General features: G+C 38.4%; 1 long non-coding RNA gene across 2 annotated transcripts in view; it reads left to right on the forward strand.

Moving 5' to 3' along the window:
• Positions 1-14,256, forward strand: part of LOC139019404 (uncharacterized) — a 90,711-nt gene extending 76,455 nt beyond the window's left edge. Inside the window, exons 6-7 of one of the 2 annotated variants that reach the window (XR_011473099.1) lie at positions 2,260-2,285; positions 3,539-4,106. This is a non-coding gene — a long non-coding RNA (uncharacterized lncRNA). Of the gene's footprint in view, positions 1-2,259; positions 2,286-3,538; positions 4,107-14,175 lie in introns of those variants that run through there. The other variant, XR_011473102.1, reaches the window with a different exon arrangement.
• The last annotated feature ends 704 nt before the right edge of the window (positions 14,257-14,960 follow it).

Below are 14,960 nucleotides of genomic sequence, written 5' to 3' on the forward strand. Positions count from 1 at the left end.
TGAGTCTGTTTCCATTTTGTTTATTTATTTTATTCCTTAGATTCCACATATAAATAAAATCATATGGTACTTGTCTTTCTCTGATTGACTTATTTCATTTAGTATTATACCCTCTAGGTTCATCCATGCTGTGCAAATGGTAAGATTTCATTCTTTTTTTGTGGCTAATATTCCATTGTATACATGTACCACAGCTTTTTTATCCACTCATCTATTGATGGGTACTTAGGTTGCTTCCATATCTCAGCTATTGTAAATGATGCTGCATTGAATATAGGGCTGCATATATTCTGCCCAATTAGTGCTTGAATGTGCCCTGACCAGGAATCAAACCCACATCCTGGGCACACTGGGATGATGTTTTAAGTGACTGAGCTGCCTGGCCAGAGCCTGTCTAGTCTTCATTTGGTTATTTGGGTTGATTTTTCCATAAGTTTGGTCCTGGGAGGAGGTGAATGTAACTTCTACCTACCTCACTGCCATCTTAGATCCCTAGATATATATCCATTTAATAGGGTGACTACTATTAAAATCACAGAATGAGAAAACAAAGGATTTATTACTAATTTAACTTTTTAAATAAATGTGCTTAAAAATAAACTTAGGGTAAGAAGTTTGGAGACTTTAAAGTTAGATTAGTTATTTACATTTTTTTTGTAGGTTATATACTTTATTTTTTTATTTTTTATTTTATTTTTTATTATTGCTAAAAGTATTACAAAGAGTATTACATATGTCTCCTTTTTTTTCTTTTTTCCCCCCGCCCTTGAGTTATTTACATTTTTGTTTTTAAGCATTAATAGTTCAATTAGTGAAATAGCTTTCTCTCTCTTGCTATACAATTTTATTAATGTGAAAGGATTTGAAATGTCATTTCTCCAAAGAAGATAACACAAATGGCCAGTAAGAACATGAAAAGATGTTCAGCATCATTAGTCATCAGGGAAACACAATGAGATACCATTTCACATCAGTAGGGTGGCTAGAAATCAGAAAGTCAGAAAATAAGTATTGCAAAGTATGAGAAGTCAGAATCCTCATACACTGCTGATGAGTCAAAAATGGTCCAGTTACTTTGGAAAACATTCTGGCAGTTCCTCAAACTATTAAACATAGAGTTATCTTATGATCCAGCAATTCCACATCTAGGTATATACCCCAAAGAAATGAAAATATATGTCTACACAGAAACTTCTTTATGAATGTTCATAGTAGCATTATTCATAATAGCCAAAAGCTGTCAACGACCCAAATGCTTATCAACAGATAGACAGTAGATAAACAAAAGTGGTATATCCATAGAATAGAAAATGATTTGACCATAAAGAAGGAATGAAGTACTGATACATGCAATAACATGGATGAATCTTGAAAACATAAGGTTAACTGAGAGAAGCCAATCACAAAAGACTGCATATTACATGATTCCACTCATAGGAAAGTCCAAAATCGGGACATCTATAGAGACAAAATGTTGATTAGTAGTTGGGGGCGGGGTGTGAGGAGTATGCAGGTATAAGTGATAGCTAAAGGATAAGGGGTTTCTTCTTGAGGCGATGAAAATGTTCTAAAATGACGGTGGTGATGGTTGCACAACTCTGTGAATATACTATAAACCACTGAATAGAATACTTTAAGTTGGTAAATTGTATTGAATGTGAGTTATATCTCAGGAAAGCTGTTCTCCTCCAAAATTAACCATGAGAAAAAAGTTTTAGATAATTTTATAGATGGGCAGACTGAAGCCCCAGAGAGAGAGGTGACTGACCTAAAGTCACACAAAAGCTGGGACAGGAACCCCGGTTTCTGATTCCTGAAGTAGAGTGCATTTCATCCCCCAGAATAGTATACAATACCCCTTTTACTTCTGAAAAAAAATTCCAGTGATCATACCAAATGCATTCAAACTAGAGTCAGCCTAGGAGGTGAAAAGAAAAGTACTCTATCTACAATTCTGCTCTGAACAATGTCACTCTTTGTGGAAAGAAATGGGAAACTGAGCAGAATAAGAGAGGAGAAATAGAACTCACCATCTCACTTTAAACACTAAACCTTTTATGGGCGGGCTTATAAGTGGTCACACCAGTTGTATAGGCTTTTATCAGAAATGAATGAGGCAAATCTAAGGCCCACCACAAATCCCACCTTCTCCATAAAATATTCCCAAATAACTTCTGTCCTAACAGTCCATGATATTTATTATACATGTTGGCAATTTTTATATTTCATTTTAACTATAATTTATCTTTTTTTATACAGGGTGGAGCAAAAGTACGTTTATCATTGTGAGTACATGAAACAAAGTTTATTCCTGTATTAGTCTTTATTAATTATTGTATTATTTTCCATACAAACTGTAAACCTACATTTGTTCCACCCTGTATTATTCTTCCATGTTTCATCCTTAGATACTTGACTCATGTAAGTTTTATCTCCTTGAAAAGATTGTTACTTTTTCCCACTTTTCCCATTGTTTTCCACTTCTTCATACTCAAAACTTACTTATGCATAGTGATACAACAATCAGTAATTCAACTGAATTAGCCCGTTTGCCTTTAATAATTTGAGATATTTGGTATTATCAGTGCAGTAAAAGAATATAAGTAAATCTAGAAATACATTAGTAAATCCATGGATAATGGTTCCCTTTGAATTTACTAACTTATAATTCATGTATGTAGTTTTTTAACGTTGCATAGGCTTTTATCAGATATGAGTGAGGCAAATCTTTAATCTTTATGCCTCTAGTTGGTGAATCATATAGACAAATTTGAATTCTGTTTCTAATGCTAGTTAAGTTTCAAGGGCCAACTGCTGGTAAAAGAAATGACCAATCATTTAAACTGCTAAAAGATAAACTGATGCATATCAAAAATTTTAAGAGTTTATTTGAGCAAAAAGTCCATTCAAACTGGAAAGTGTTCCACCACTAGGAGCCGGAAAAAGATTTCAGAGAGAAGAGGCAGAAGCAAAGCAAGGAATTATTTGATTGGCTACAGATTAAACAGTTGCCTTATTTCGGAAAGCCTACGTGGCAGTTTGTGGTTGGTTGTCTTTAGGTTTGGATTTCTTAACCTTGAAGCATTTACAAGATTGGGTTTTATGTGCTTACATAATGCCACTAAGGCATTAGAACCACCTCAGTCTAAGAGCCTCCTTGTTTCAATAATTTAACAATTGCTATTTCTGGATTGCATTTTTTTAAGAAAGAAGATATTATGTAGCTCATCATTCCAAATAGTTAACCTAAAGGGCAGGGCTTTAGAAAAAGTCTGAATTAAAACAAATATTTTTAAAATGTGTACCAGTTAGGGATTGACTGTAGCTGCATGTAGTAAGGCACAGTGGTAGCTTATCCAAATAGGATTGGAATATTTTCAAACAGCAAGAAGTCTAGAAGCAGGGAGGGTTGCCAGCTTTAGCAAATAAAAATACAGGACATCAGTTAATTTGAATTTCAGTTAAACAATCTTTTAGTCTAAGTATGTTTTATGCACCACTTAAATTGGGCAACCTGTGTTTTATTTTGCATTCTTAGAAGTAGGCTGTCCAGGATGTGTCAGCAAGCTTCATCTAGCATCCTATCCCATCATCCTTCCTTTGTGGTGTTTGTCCTTATAACTGCAAGATGGATGCTGTACCTGGAGGCATCAAATCTATGTTCTCGGCAGGAAGAAAGAGGGAAAGAAATGGGAAGACAATAATCCTCTCATCCAACACAATTTTACAATAAGGTTTCCTCCCTGATCTAAGTGTATTATGTGCATTATTTTCTTACCAAGAGACAATTAACTAATACTGGACATGGATACCTTTCTCGACCTCTTCAAACAATTAGCATCAAATTATTCTTGTGGAAGTTCAAAAGGAAATCACGAACAAATGCTATTCAATTACAATAATTTTTTTCTCTCTATTTAATAGTGGTCTTACAAACACATCTGTAACAGCCTGGCCGATTGAGGCTCAGTGGTTGAGTGTCAAGCTATTAACCAGGAGCGTTTGATTCCCAGGCATATGCCTGGGTTGCGCTCGGCCCCCAGTGGGGGGCGTGCAAGAGGCAGTTGATCAATCATTCCCTCTCATCATTGATGTTTCTATCTCTATCTCCCTCTCCCTTCTCTGAAATCAATAAAAATATATTTTAAAAAATAAACACTATTGGTTCATTTTTCTTGTTAAACCAGTAGGAGTTTCACAATTTTTATGGGACATTTTCTCTCAAAAACAAAAGCAGTTGTTTACCTAATTTGAGACTATCAAAAGCAGTATCACATGGTGGCCTTAGCCACATTCATTTTTCTGAACCAGTAGAGAAGTATATGTAAAATAAGAATATAATTTTCACCGTAACTAATGCATTTCCAGTAATTATTACTATACAGATGAATTCTCAAAGGAAAATAGAAATTTAGTTTTACCAAGCTTTTTTATTTTGTTTTTACAACTTGGCTGCTTGTCTGTCTTTATTAAGGTAATACTTGATTTCTTCTCCCTTAAAAATATAAGATTTCTTCTCCCTTAAAATATAAGATTCATGTCCAACTGAATAAAAAGCATAATTATTTTGTCAGGATCTAATGAAAATGAACATTTCCTCAATTTCCTGGAGTGGGATAGTTTTTACAAGCTCTACAAAAGATATCTTTCAGATAAGGTCACACCAAATAGAAGTTTTGCTCATTGGATTAAAAATAGATCAGCTCAGTGACTCAGCAGGCAGCTTATTGCAGTTGCCCACTGAGAACATCCTAATTCTTCCTTGTACTACATCACAGTGAAGTACTCATGTGGCTTTATGGGGATTAGCTTATTCAGCTATTAGAAATAAGATCATAGTATATCTAGGACATTCTGTGAGGTACAATGCACTGAGAGTATTATGGGTCAAGTTCTGGTTAAGTATATATAAGCACATATTCAACATAACCATTTAAATTTATTTTTAATGAGAGGATCAGGGGTCAAATAATGGTTAAGTGTAAGAAAGCATATATTTGAAGATTTATGTTCCTTTTAATAAATTTACAGTAAGACAGCTAAATTGAAAGTGTATGGTGGAATTAGGTTACAGAGTACTTGACTGTGCTGATTTTTAGAGCAATGCCTGTTTCATTATTCTGTGGACTTTCCTACCTGACTTCCCTTCCCCCTGCCATATGGGAAACCTCAGGGGGCTTTAATGTCTTTCCTTTTTTTATTACTCAGATTCAGATAGTGACCAAGCCACTTCCAGCCTCGGAACAATCAGGGCTGGTCTTACAAATGAAGTTGGTAGTTCTCCTGACCTTGACATGAGAAATAGAAGGCCTACCTTCCCCCAAAATATTTCCCTCCACATTATTGGCTATTGATAGGGGGATTTTAAGCTAGTACCTTTTATTAACATATATGTATTTTTATATATATTTTATTGATGTTTTACAGAGAGGAAGGGAGAGGAATAGAGAGAAACATCGATGAGAGAGAAACATCGATCAACTGCCTCCTGCATACCCCTTACTGGGGATGTGCCCGTAACCAAGGAACATGCCCTTGACCGGAATCAAACCCGGGACCCTTCAGTCTGCAGGCCGACGCTCTATCCACTGAGCCAAACCGGTCAGGGCTAACATATATTTCTATATCTGGCATCCATCCACTTGAAAATCACCCTTGTACAGTCACCATATGTCAGGATGCTGGAGAAACAATCAGTAAAACTAGGTCTTGACCCTCTAAGGGCTCCATTTAGCTCCTGATTTATCAGGTCCTTGAGTAAATAAATAGGTAAGTTTTGATGTGGGGAAAAAAGAAAAGTAAAAAGATAGTGTTGCAGAATTAACCAGACAACCAGAAAATACACAAGGAGTACTCGGAGAGTTAGGGAAAACCCTTTATTTAAAGCAGCTCTGCTGGCTCAGGGGATTCGAAGATCCAAAGCCTGAACAGCTAATACAATGAGATCACCCCTTATATATTCCTAAATTTCTCTGTTTCCTAACTACCCGGCTTTTGTGGTAGTTAGCCCCTTCTGAGTCAGTTGGAATGGGGAAGTTAGATTGTATCTAAATGCCTGGCTTGGGTGGTACCAGCTACACACACACACACACACACACACACACACACACACACACACACTCTGGCCAAGCTGCCAAATTTCCAGCCCGTGGCCCCTGCAAACTGGGAGTACCCAGAACAGACTATTGCCTATGGAAGGGGCAGTGACTTTATTATAGGCTAACAAGAATGTGCACTAGGGCCCTAGCTGGTTTGGCTCAGTGGATGGAGTGTCAGACTGCAGACTGAAGGGTCCCAGGTTTGGTTCCAGTCAGGGGCACATGCCCGGGTCGTGGGCTCAATCCCCAGTAGGGGGCGTGCAGAAGGCAGCCGATCAATGATTCTCTTTCATCATTGATGTTTCTATCTCTCCATCTCCCTTCCTCTCTAAAATCAATAAAAATATATATTTTTTAAAAATATGCACTAGTGCCCTAATCGGTTTGGCTCAGTGGATAGAGCGTCGGCCTGCGGACTGAAGGGTCCCGGGTTCGATTCTGGTCAGGGGCATGTACCTTGGTTGCGGGCACATCCCCGGTGGGGGGTGTGCAGGAGGCAGCTGATGTTTGTCTCTCATCGATGTTTCTGACTCTCTGTCCCTCTCTCTTTCTCTCTGTAAAAAATCAATAAAATATATTTTTTTAAAAATGTGCACTAGGACACCAGTCACTGTCACAGATTCAGATTGCTAGCCCCCCCCGCCCCCCCCCCCCCCCCCCCCCCCCGTTGCCCCCTATATTCCTCCTCATTAGGAAGGTGGAAGAATCAGGTCTTGCATGTCTATGCCCTGGAGAGGCAGCCAGGATAGCAGGCCAGGAAGAAGGAGCAGCTTAATGGTGGTAGGGACTTTGAAGGGAGGGGGGAAATCAATGCAGAGGCATTGGGGGGGGGGGGGGGGCAGAAAACAAGTTTTATTTTTATAGAAATTTAACCTAGAGATAACTTTGTAAATACGGCCTGGTTCAGCCCATTCTTCTCTTAGGTCGGGCCCCCAACAAAACAGAGAGGTAGCTGAAATTTGTCTTTGGCAGGCAGTCTAGAGTGGTTATTTTTCCTTCAGAATTGCCAGATTTACCATAACCTCCCCACACTCCCAATCATTTGGGGACCTTTCATCCCTCAGTAAAGCTATTAATTGAAAGCAGAAAATTAATGAAGACTTCATTGATAAAGATTTAAAGTGAGATCCCCTGCTGCCCTGGCTGGTGTTGTTCAGTTGGTTGGAGCGTCGTCCTGTAGAAGGAAAAGTGGTGGGTTTTGTTACCGGAGAAATGCGTGGATGGCCTTTTTCCATTGCTGGTGGGAATGGGGTTCTTGGGGTGCTGCTGGAATAAGCAATTCCGGAGGCCCCCACAGGAGAATCATTACCTTCCTCGGTTTCCAAAGTCCCATTTTCCTTAATCCAGTCCTGGAAAATGTGCAGCTGGGATTCAGCAGAGCTGAAAAAAAAACCAGTGTCCTAAGTTTCCATTCCAAGATGTAGCTGGATCCTGTTTTGCCCTGAGGGGTTGGGAAAAAGGGAAGTTACAAGTTATCCTGACATTCCACAGGAATGTTATCTTAGATGCAAAATGACAATAGACTCAGTAAAGATCAAAGTTGATCTTTGTCAGGGAACACGTAGGCCTAGGACATGACTATCCACTATAGACTGCTTTTTAATTTAAAAAGTTTTAATTTCAGACCATTCTTTGTGGTTACTTTAGGTCTCTGAGTTTGCAAGGCCATTACACAGGCCTTCCCTGAGTAAATCAGGTTAGCATGTGACCTCTTTTTGCCCACACCTTTAAGAGAAAGAGACACATCTGTTATCTTTGGGCCCCAGAACATGGCTCCTGCCTGACACTGGTCTGGTTGTCAGTGGATTAAACCTCAACAGCTTGCTGCTCCCAACAGAAAGCTGTCAATCATTTCACAACATTTACGGAATGGAATCCTTCTTTTTGGCAAAGAAATTGTGAGTTTATATAGTCAGCCCAAGAAAAGGACTTGAAAAAATGTACAAAGCAACATGAAAATAAATATAAATAAATGGGATGAAGTTATAATGTATAATGTATAAAGTCAGTCAGAGAAAATGTGCTGACCTTCTTAAATGATTCAACAAATGTGAGGGCAAATACAAATTTTCTCTCAGCTAAAAATAAGCCAAGAGACTTGACTCTTTTTTCCTCTTCTTTCTGAATTTCTTTCTCTGGGCTTTTCAAATGTATGTAAATCTTTTTAATGGGAAATAATCCTCTGGCCAGTCTCATAACTCAGGAATGTTTCCTCCTTGAGGGCCTGGGAGCCATCTCTTTGAAGTATAATCACCAAGGAAGATAAACCCAGTCTCCCTCTTTCCTGGGAGGAGCTAGGTCTAAGTTGTCACCTGACTGTAAATTGCAAAATCTACCTAAATGGACTGAATGAGCTGTATCCAGGTAGCCATATAAAAGACAGAGATTCATTTCTTCCTGTGCAATTCCCATGGAGGCTTACTTGTGCTGAGCATTACAGTCTGATTTAATGCTTATTCAAATTTAAAATTTTCCATTTTTCTTCCATTGTGGAGAACTTTTCTGTGTTGAGAAATTTTGTTTTTAATTATATTTTTGTAACACAAGCATGGGCTGAGCTTTCTGGCAGCTGAGATAGTGATGCTCATGTGGATGAAAAAAGGGGTTCAATGGACAGTAACTTCACAGTGTGATCTGATCAAAAATTCCTAACTGGGCATGGTGGATAGTCACACCCCAAGCCCATAACTTCCTTAGTGAAAGATTTTAAGCCAGCCCTGTCCATTGTTCTTGGACATCTAAGCTAATACACCTTTGAAACGCCAGAAGTAATACCCCTCCAATGGGGTATGAGCCCTCAAGAGAGCACACAATCTTATTAACTATCCAGTAATCCAATCCCACCTTGTTTTCTCCCATCTCCATGTACATTCTTCTCTCCTTAATTTCAAATGTACAAAAGAAGCTGTTATTCTCTGAAACATTTGAGATCTTGCTCCCCAGCATATGTCAGTTTGGCTCCAATACATTTTTATTTAAAATTCTCTATAGGTCTGGATGTTTCCAATTGGTTTCAATCATATCATTAATCCCCCGTTTTCTTTAAGTAACGGAGAGTAAGTGTAGCATAGTGGTCAAGAATGTACCCTCAGATGAAAATGCTTGCTTTCAAATCCTGGCTCTGTGATTCACTAGCAGTGTGAGCTTGTGCCAAACAATTGGAAAATACACCAAATTTCCCCCACATCTAAATTTCCTCATTAACTTTTGTAAACCTCAGTCTCCCCATCTCTAGAATTGTGAATGATGAATCAGCTCTACCTGAACCTCATGGAAAGGGTCTCCCACACAAAGAGTTGCTGGAAGAAGTAGAGGGAATGCTAGGCCAGCCATAACAACTGGTGTCCAGACCATTGTGAATCTACTCCTGGATGAAGAAATGAATGAATAAGTCTCATAAGCTAAGTTTCAGAGATCACAAAGCTGAAACAAGGAATATACAGAGTAACAGTGGGAAATAGAATTGAGATGTAATTTAGGGCCATAAAGTAGGTAGGCTTACTGCTAAACCTACAGAGGAATATTAGCATTACTCTGTAGGCAATAGGGAACCATTACATGTTTATGGACGAGGAAATAATATCAGAGCTAAACCTTAAGAAGAGTAAATCAGTAACTATGTCTAGAACAAATCGGTGGTGGGACTCCTAGTAGATGGGAAGATGTTCCTAATAGAAGGCGATGACTATCATTTAGAGTAGAGCAGTGGTTCTCCACTGGGGGTGTTTTTGCCCTTCTGGGGACAATGTCTGGAGATAATTTTTGATTTTCATAACTGAGGGGGTATTATTGGCATTTGGTGGATAGAAGCTAGGGATACTGCTAAGCATCCTATACTGCTTAGGACGACCCCTACAACAAAGAATTATTCTGTCCAAAATGTTCATAATATCCTGCTTGATAAACTCTGGGTTAGATGTGATTAGTATAGATAAAAAGAAGGGGGAAAATGGGGCAGACATGGGTGGCACTGTGGAACTAGAATACACAGAATTTTGAAAGTGACTGAATCTATAAGGCAGAGGCGGAGGCAGGATTTAAAAAAAAAAAAAAAAAAAAACACACAAAAAAACACACACAACAGCATTCCAACCTGGTTGGGTAGCTCAGTTGCTTAGATCATCATACAAGATTGTGGGTTCGATCCCAGTCAGGGCACATCCAAGGAGCAACCAATAAATACATAAATAAGTGGAAGAGCAAATCGATGTTTCTCTCTCTCTCCACTCCACCCCTCTCTGTCTCTCCTCAATAAGGAAAAAAAAATGTTTTTCAGAAAACAACAGCATTATAAGATTTAAAGGCAGATAACTGGGAAAATGATGATGTCAGGAACAGAGAAGTTAAAGGAGGGCCAAAGTTCAAGAAGAAATGATGAATTTGTTTTGAGTATGAGATGTTAACTGGATACTTTAGCATGATTCCAGAGGCAGTTGAAAATGTACTCATGAAGCCTTCCAAGAGGCTAAGACCAGAGATATCAATTTTAGGAGACATTTGCTTTGAGTTATTGGTTAAAGGAAAGGGAGCAGATGAGTTTGCTGAAAAAGAAGAAAGAGAAGAAGTCTATGAACAGAATTTTGAATGATTGGGATAAAAATGTAAAGGTCTATTATTATAGGATTTTATAAAATCATATTATTTTCCAGAATAGTTCTCCACTTCAATTAATTTTCCCTGACAAATCCAACATATTAATTAAAGTACCTGGAAGTGAGTCTTTTCTAACCATTTCTAAACCCTTGTTAAATCCATATCAAAGAGCCTCTTGTTCTCTTGTTTTAAATAACTGTTTTATTAAATTTCTCAAATCCTCTTATAAATCCCAAACATACTCTCAAGTTTGGCTTAATAGAACAATATTTTTAAAGTATCCTTTTCCTTTTATTCTGTAACTATCTTTAGAATTCAACAATTATTTAGAAATTATTTTCAATATTAGCCTTCTGCAAAATTGAGAAATAGGTTACTTGATTTCAGAGCATAGCAAGCTTTTGGCTGTTTTGCTGTCATAGAGAAAAAAAGTGTGAGCCTGAGTTTATATCCCAGCTCTGCCACTAGTAAGCTATGTGACCTTTGGTAATTTTCTTTCTCTCTCATTTTAAAAACCTTTTTATTGAATTTTATCATACCTATCAAAAGCTACATCTTTTGTCAGAGACTGGCATGAAACATTTAATGTAGTAGTTGCCCACACCCATCCCAGTATAATTTATTGCCCACACCTTAAAAATTCCTAAGCACAATTTAGAAGCACTACAGCTTTTTACCAAGTTTCCAGAGTATTCATTCTGAAAAATGTCAAATCTACAAAAAGTTAAAAAAAATAGTACAATGACCACCTGTATACCCTCACATAGATTCACCTATCATTAACTTTTGTGACATTTGCTTGCTCAGTTTTTGTCTATCTACCTACCTACTTATCTTCACTTTTTGCTAAATCTTGATAGTATGTTATAGGTATTTCCTATGAATGAGGACATTCTGATAGATAACCACAATATTATCTTGCTCCAGAAACTTAAATTGACACATATATTATCTAATACATATTCAAAATTTTAAAATTGTTCTCCAAATGCCCTTTAAAATAGTGTGTTTGTTTTTTTTTTCAAGCTAGGATTTAATCAAGGTTCATGTCTTTCTAGTCTATTTTAATTTAGAGGAGTCCTTTGTATTCTTTGGTCTTTTAAGACACTGATAATTTTGAAGATTACCAGCAAGTTGTCTTGTAGAAGTCTCACAATCTGGAATTGCTGGATTGTTTCCCCCAGATTAGTTTCACGTTAAATATTTTTACAAATGTACTACATAGATCAGTGGTTCTCAACCTTCTGGCCCCTTAAATACAGTTCCTCATGTTGTGACCCAACCATAAAATTATTTTCGTTGCTACTTCATAACTGTAATGTTGCTACTGTTATGAATCGTAATGTAAATATCTGATATGCAGGATGGTCTTAGGCGACCCCTGTGAAAGGGCCGTTTGACCGCCAAAGGGGTCGCGACCCACAGGTTGAGAACCGCTGACATAGATGATATTGTGTCCTTCTAGTATCACTTCAGAAGACATGTAATATCAGTTTGCCCCATTATTAGTGATATTAAATAGATCACTCAAGGTGGTGTCTACCAGATTTCTCCTTTGTAAAAATAGCTTTTCCCCTTTTTAGTTAGTAAGTAGTCCATGGAGTGATAATTTGAAGACAAGTTAACTAGCCTCTGTTTTGGTCTTGGAGTTTTTATCTCGTCTAGCCTTCTGGAATTCTTGCCAGTTTGTTGACTATGGTTCACCAGATTTTTTTTTTTTTTAATTTAGTATGTAAGCTAAACTTTATAATTTAGTTTGTTGTTTTTGTTTTTGCTTAAGTTAGCCAGAGTTGGCTTTTGTTTTTTTCCACTAAGTAACTTGACACCATAATGTAAGAAAACATTGTGCAATTTTCCTATCTTACCAGGGTAAAGATGGATGTGATCTTGAGGGTTTCTAGAGTCAGAGTATTGTTTTTTAAATGGGATACATCACACAAAGGCACATCTATATGGGACCACCCAAGTTATTCAGGTTACATTGTTTATCAATATGTATAATTGGTGGGCCATGGCCAGGCTTGTTTAGCCCAGTCCCTCCTAGGCCTCATAGATAAATGCTATCCACAGCCATGGACTAATCATTGTTACCTAGTTGCTATGAAAATATGCTGATTGTGATGCTTAGTCTTTATCAAAACCCTGTGGACAGCCCTAGCCGGTTTGGCTCAGTGGATAGAGCGTCAGTCTGCGGACTGAAGGGTCCCGGGTTTGATTCTGGCCAAGAGCACATGCCGGGGTTGTGGGCTCGATCCCCAGTGGGGGGCGTGCAGGAGGCAGCCGATCAATGATTCTCTCTCATCTTTGATGTTTTTGTCTCTCTCTCCCTCTCCCTTCCTCTCTGAATCAATGAGGAAATATATTTTTAAAAAAAGACTTAAAAAAAAACCCTGTGGACAATGAAGCAATATGGAACTAGTGACAGTAAAATAGTATATCTAAATCCTACTTGCTGGATCTAGGTGACCTAGCTTGCTAAAGGCAGATTTTTACAACCACATTAGGTAATTTTGCTAGAATTTCAGGGTGACTTGGGTTGTATTTGTTAATATAATAGCTATAGCAACAGAAAAATTGTAGAATCTCAATAGTTTAATTCAATAGAAATTTAATTTCTCTCTCAGTCAAATTCTAATTAGTGTTTGGCAAACGAGTAACTCGGGCTCCCGGATTTCTTCCATCTCATGGTCTGCCATCTTCTGGAGCTTTGGAGCCCTTTGTTTCAGTGGTAGAAAAAAAAAGATCATGCCAGGTGTTGGTTTTGGTTTTAGAATTACATGATTTATTGAATCAATTTTATACACACAGCAAGAAGCAAGAAAAAAGAGAATTTAGTAGGTAACTAGAGTTAAGATAAGGTGCCAGCACTATGGACGGATAATTTGAATTCTGTGTTATGTAGTGTTCATGTGTCCTGTATCTTTTTTGCCGCATCAACCTACCCTACTGAGGTCTGAATAAGCAAAGAGACCCAGTAGATGGAGAGTCAACACAGGCTACATCTATTGGCGAGGAGCAGGGGCAAGCACGCTTGGCCAATAGCTGTATCTCACCACTAACTGTGCAGGAGAGTTTTACGGGCCAGGCTAACGTTTGCCCACATGACCAAAACTCAGACCATACCCATCTGTAAGGGAGGCTACGAAATAGGGTCTAGATAGAAGCAAAGTGACACAGATCTGCTGAGCAGGCAATCATTCTCTTCCCACAGAGGCTGGAAAAGGCTGGGTAACCCCCCAACCCTGGGGCTATCCATGAAGCTGAAAGGGACTGTAGATACTAGAGAAGCTGCAGTCACTAAACACCCCCAGCCTAATGCTGTCTGTTTTAGGGGGCTGGTTTGGCCACGCTGCTGCAAACTTTTACTCGTATTAAATACAAATGGATGAGTGCGACATTTCATTTCAGCCTCAAACTCACATTCCTCTGCGGATCACTTCAATAACATAGACGCACTACCTCTACTTTCTTAATGTTTCTTTAGAAATGTTCAAGGCATCTATAGCAAGTTACATAATTGTGAAGAGTGTGTGATCAGTTTTATGAAGAAGCTGAGCTCAGCAACGTACAGGTAGGAAAGTCTCCCTAACTCATCATCATCAGTTTCAGGTAGATGTCTCTACCTGGGAGAATTCTCAGGCATTATATCCAATTACTCCCAGATAACAAAAAGGCCTTTGATTTCCTTCAAATGTAAAGGGGTCTTGTCCAGATTTCCAGAAGCATGTGTGCCCAGGAGGAAAGTGACACAGGTTTGTGAACAGACAAAGGCTATAAGGGGTTTGGTGAACCCCCACTTGGGGTTTTTATGTTGAATGAATTATTGAAAAACAATTTTTTTAATGTGTTGCTCACTGACATGTTACAAGAAAACCTACAAGGCCCAAAATAAAGTAAAAGCAGAAATTCTAAGAGATAAAGTTGGCTTAGCACCAAAGTTGGCTTAGCCTTAACATTTCTGAAGGACTCTGGTGACCTTGAGCTTCCACTTTGAGTCTGCACAGTTTGGGGGACAGGAGATAGTGCCTACCCAAGTGGAGAGTCTATAAGAAGATCTCTTTAACGACCCCCAAAATCCCAAAGAGAAATGCACATCGCTCAGAAGTGGACAGCAGGAAAACTTGTGTCTTAAACTTGACACTGGGTGAGGACAATAAGATAAAAAAAGTCTCCTATGCCCTGGCTGGGTAGCTCAGTTGGTTGGGGTGTCATCCCGATGCACCAAGGTTGTGTGTTTTATCCCCAGTCAGTGCACATACAAGAATCAAC

Source organism: Myotis yumanensis, unplaced genomic scaffold, assembly GCF_028538775.1.
Source record: "Myotis yumanensis isolate MYYU_CA2020_CCGP unplaced genomic scaffold, mMyoYum1.0.hap1 SCAF_11, whole genome shotgun sequence".
In the NCBI taxonomy this organism is placed as follows: domain Eukaryota; kingdom Metazoa; phylum Chordata; class Mammalia; order Chiroptera; family Vespertilionidae; genus Myotis; species Myotis yumanensis.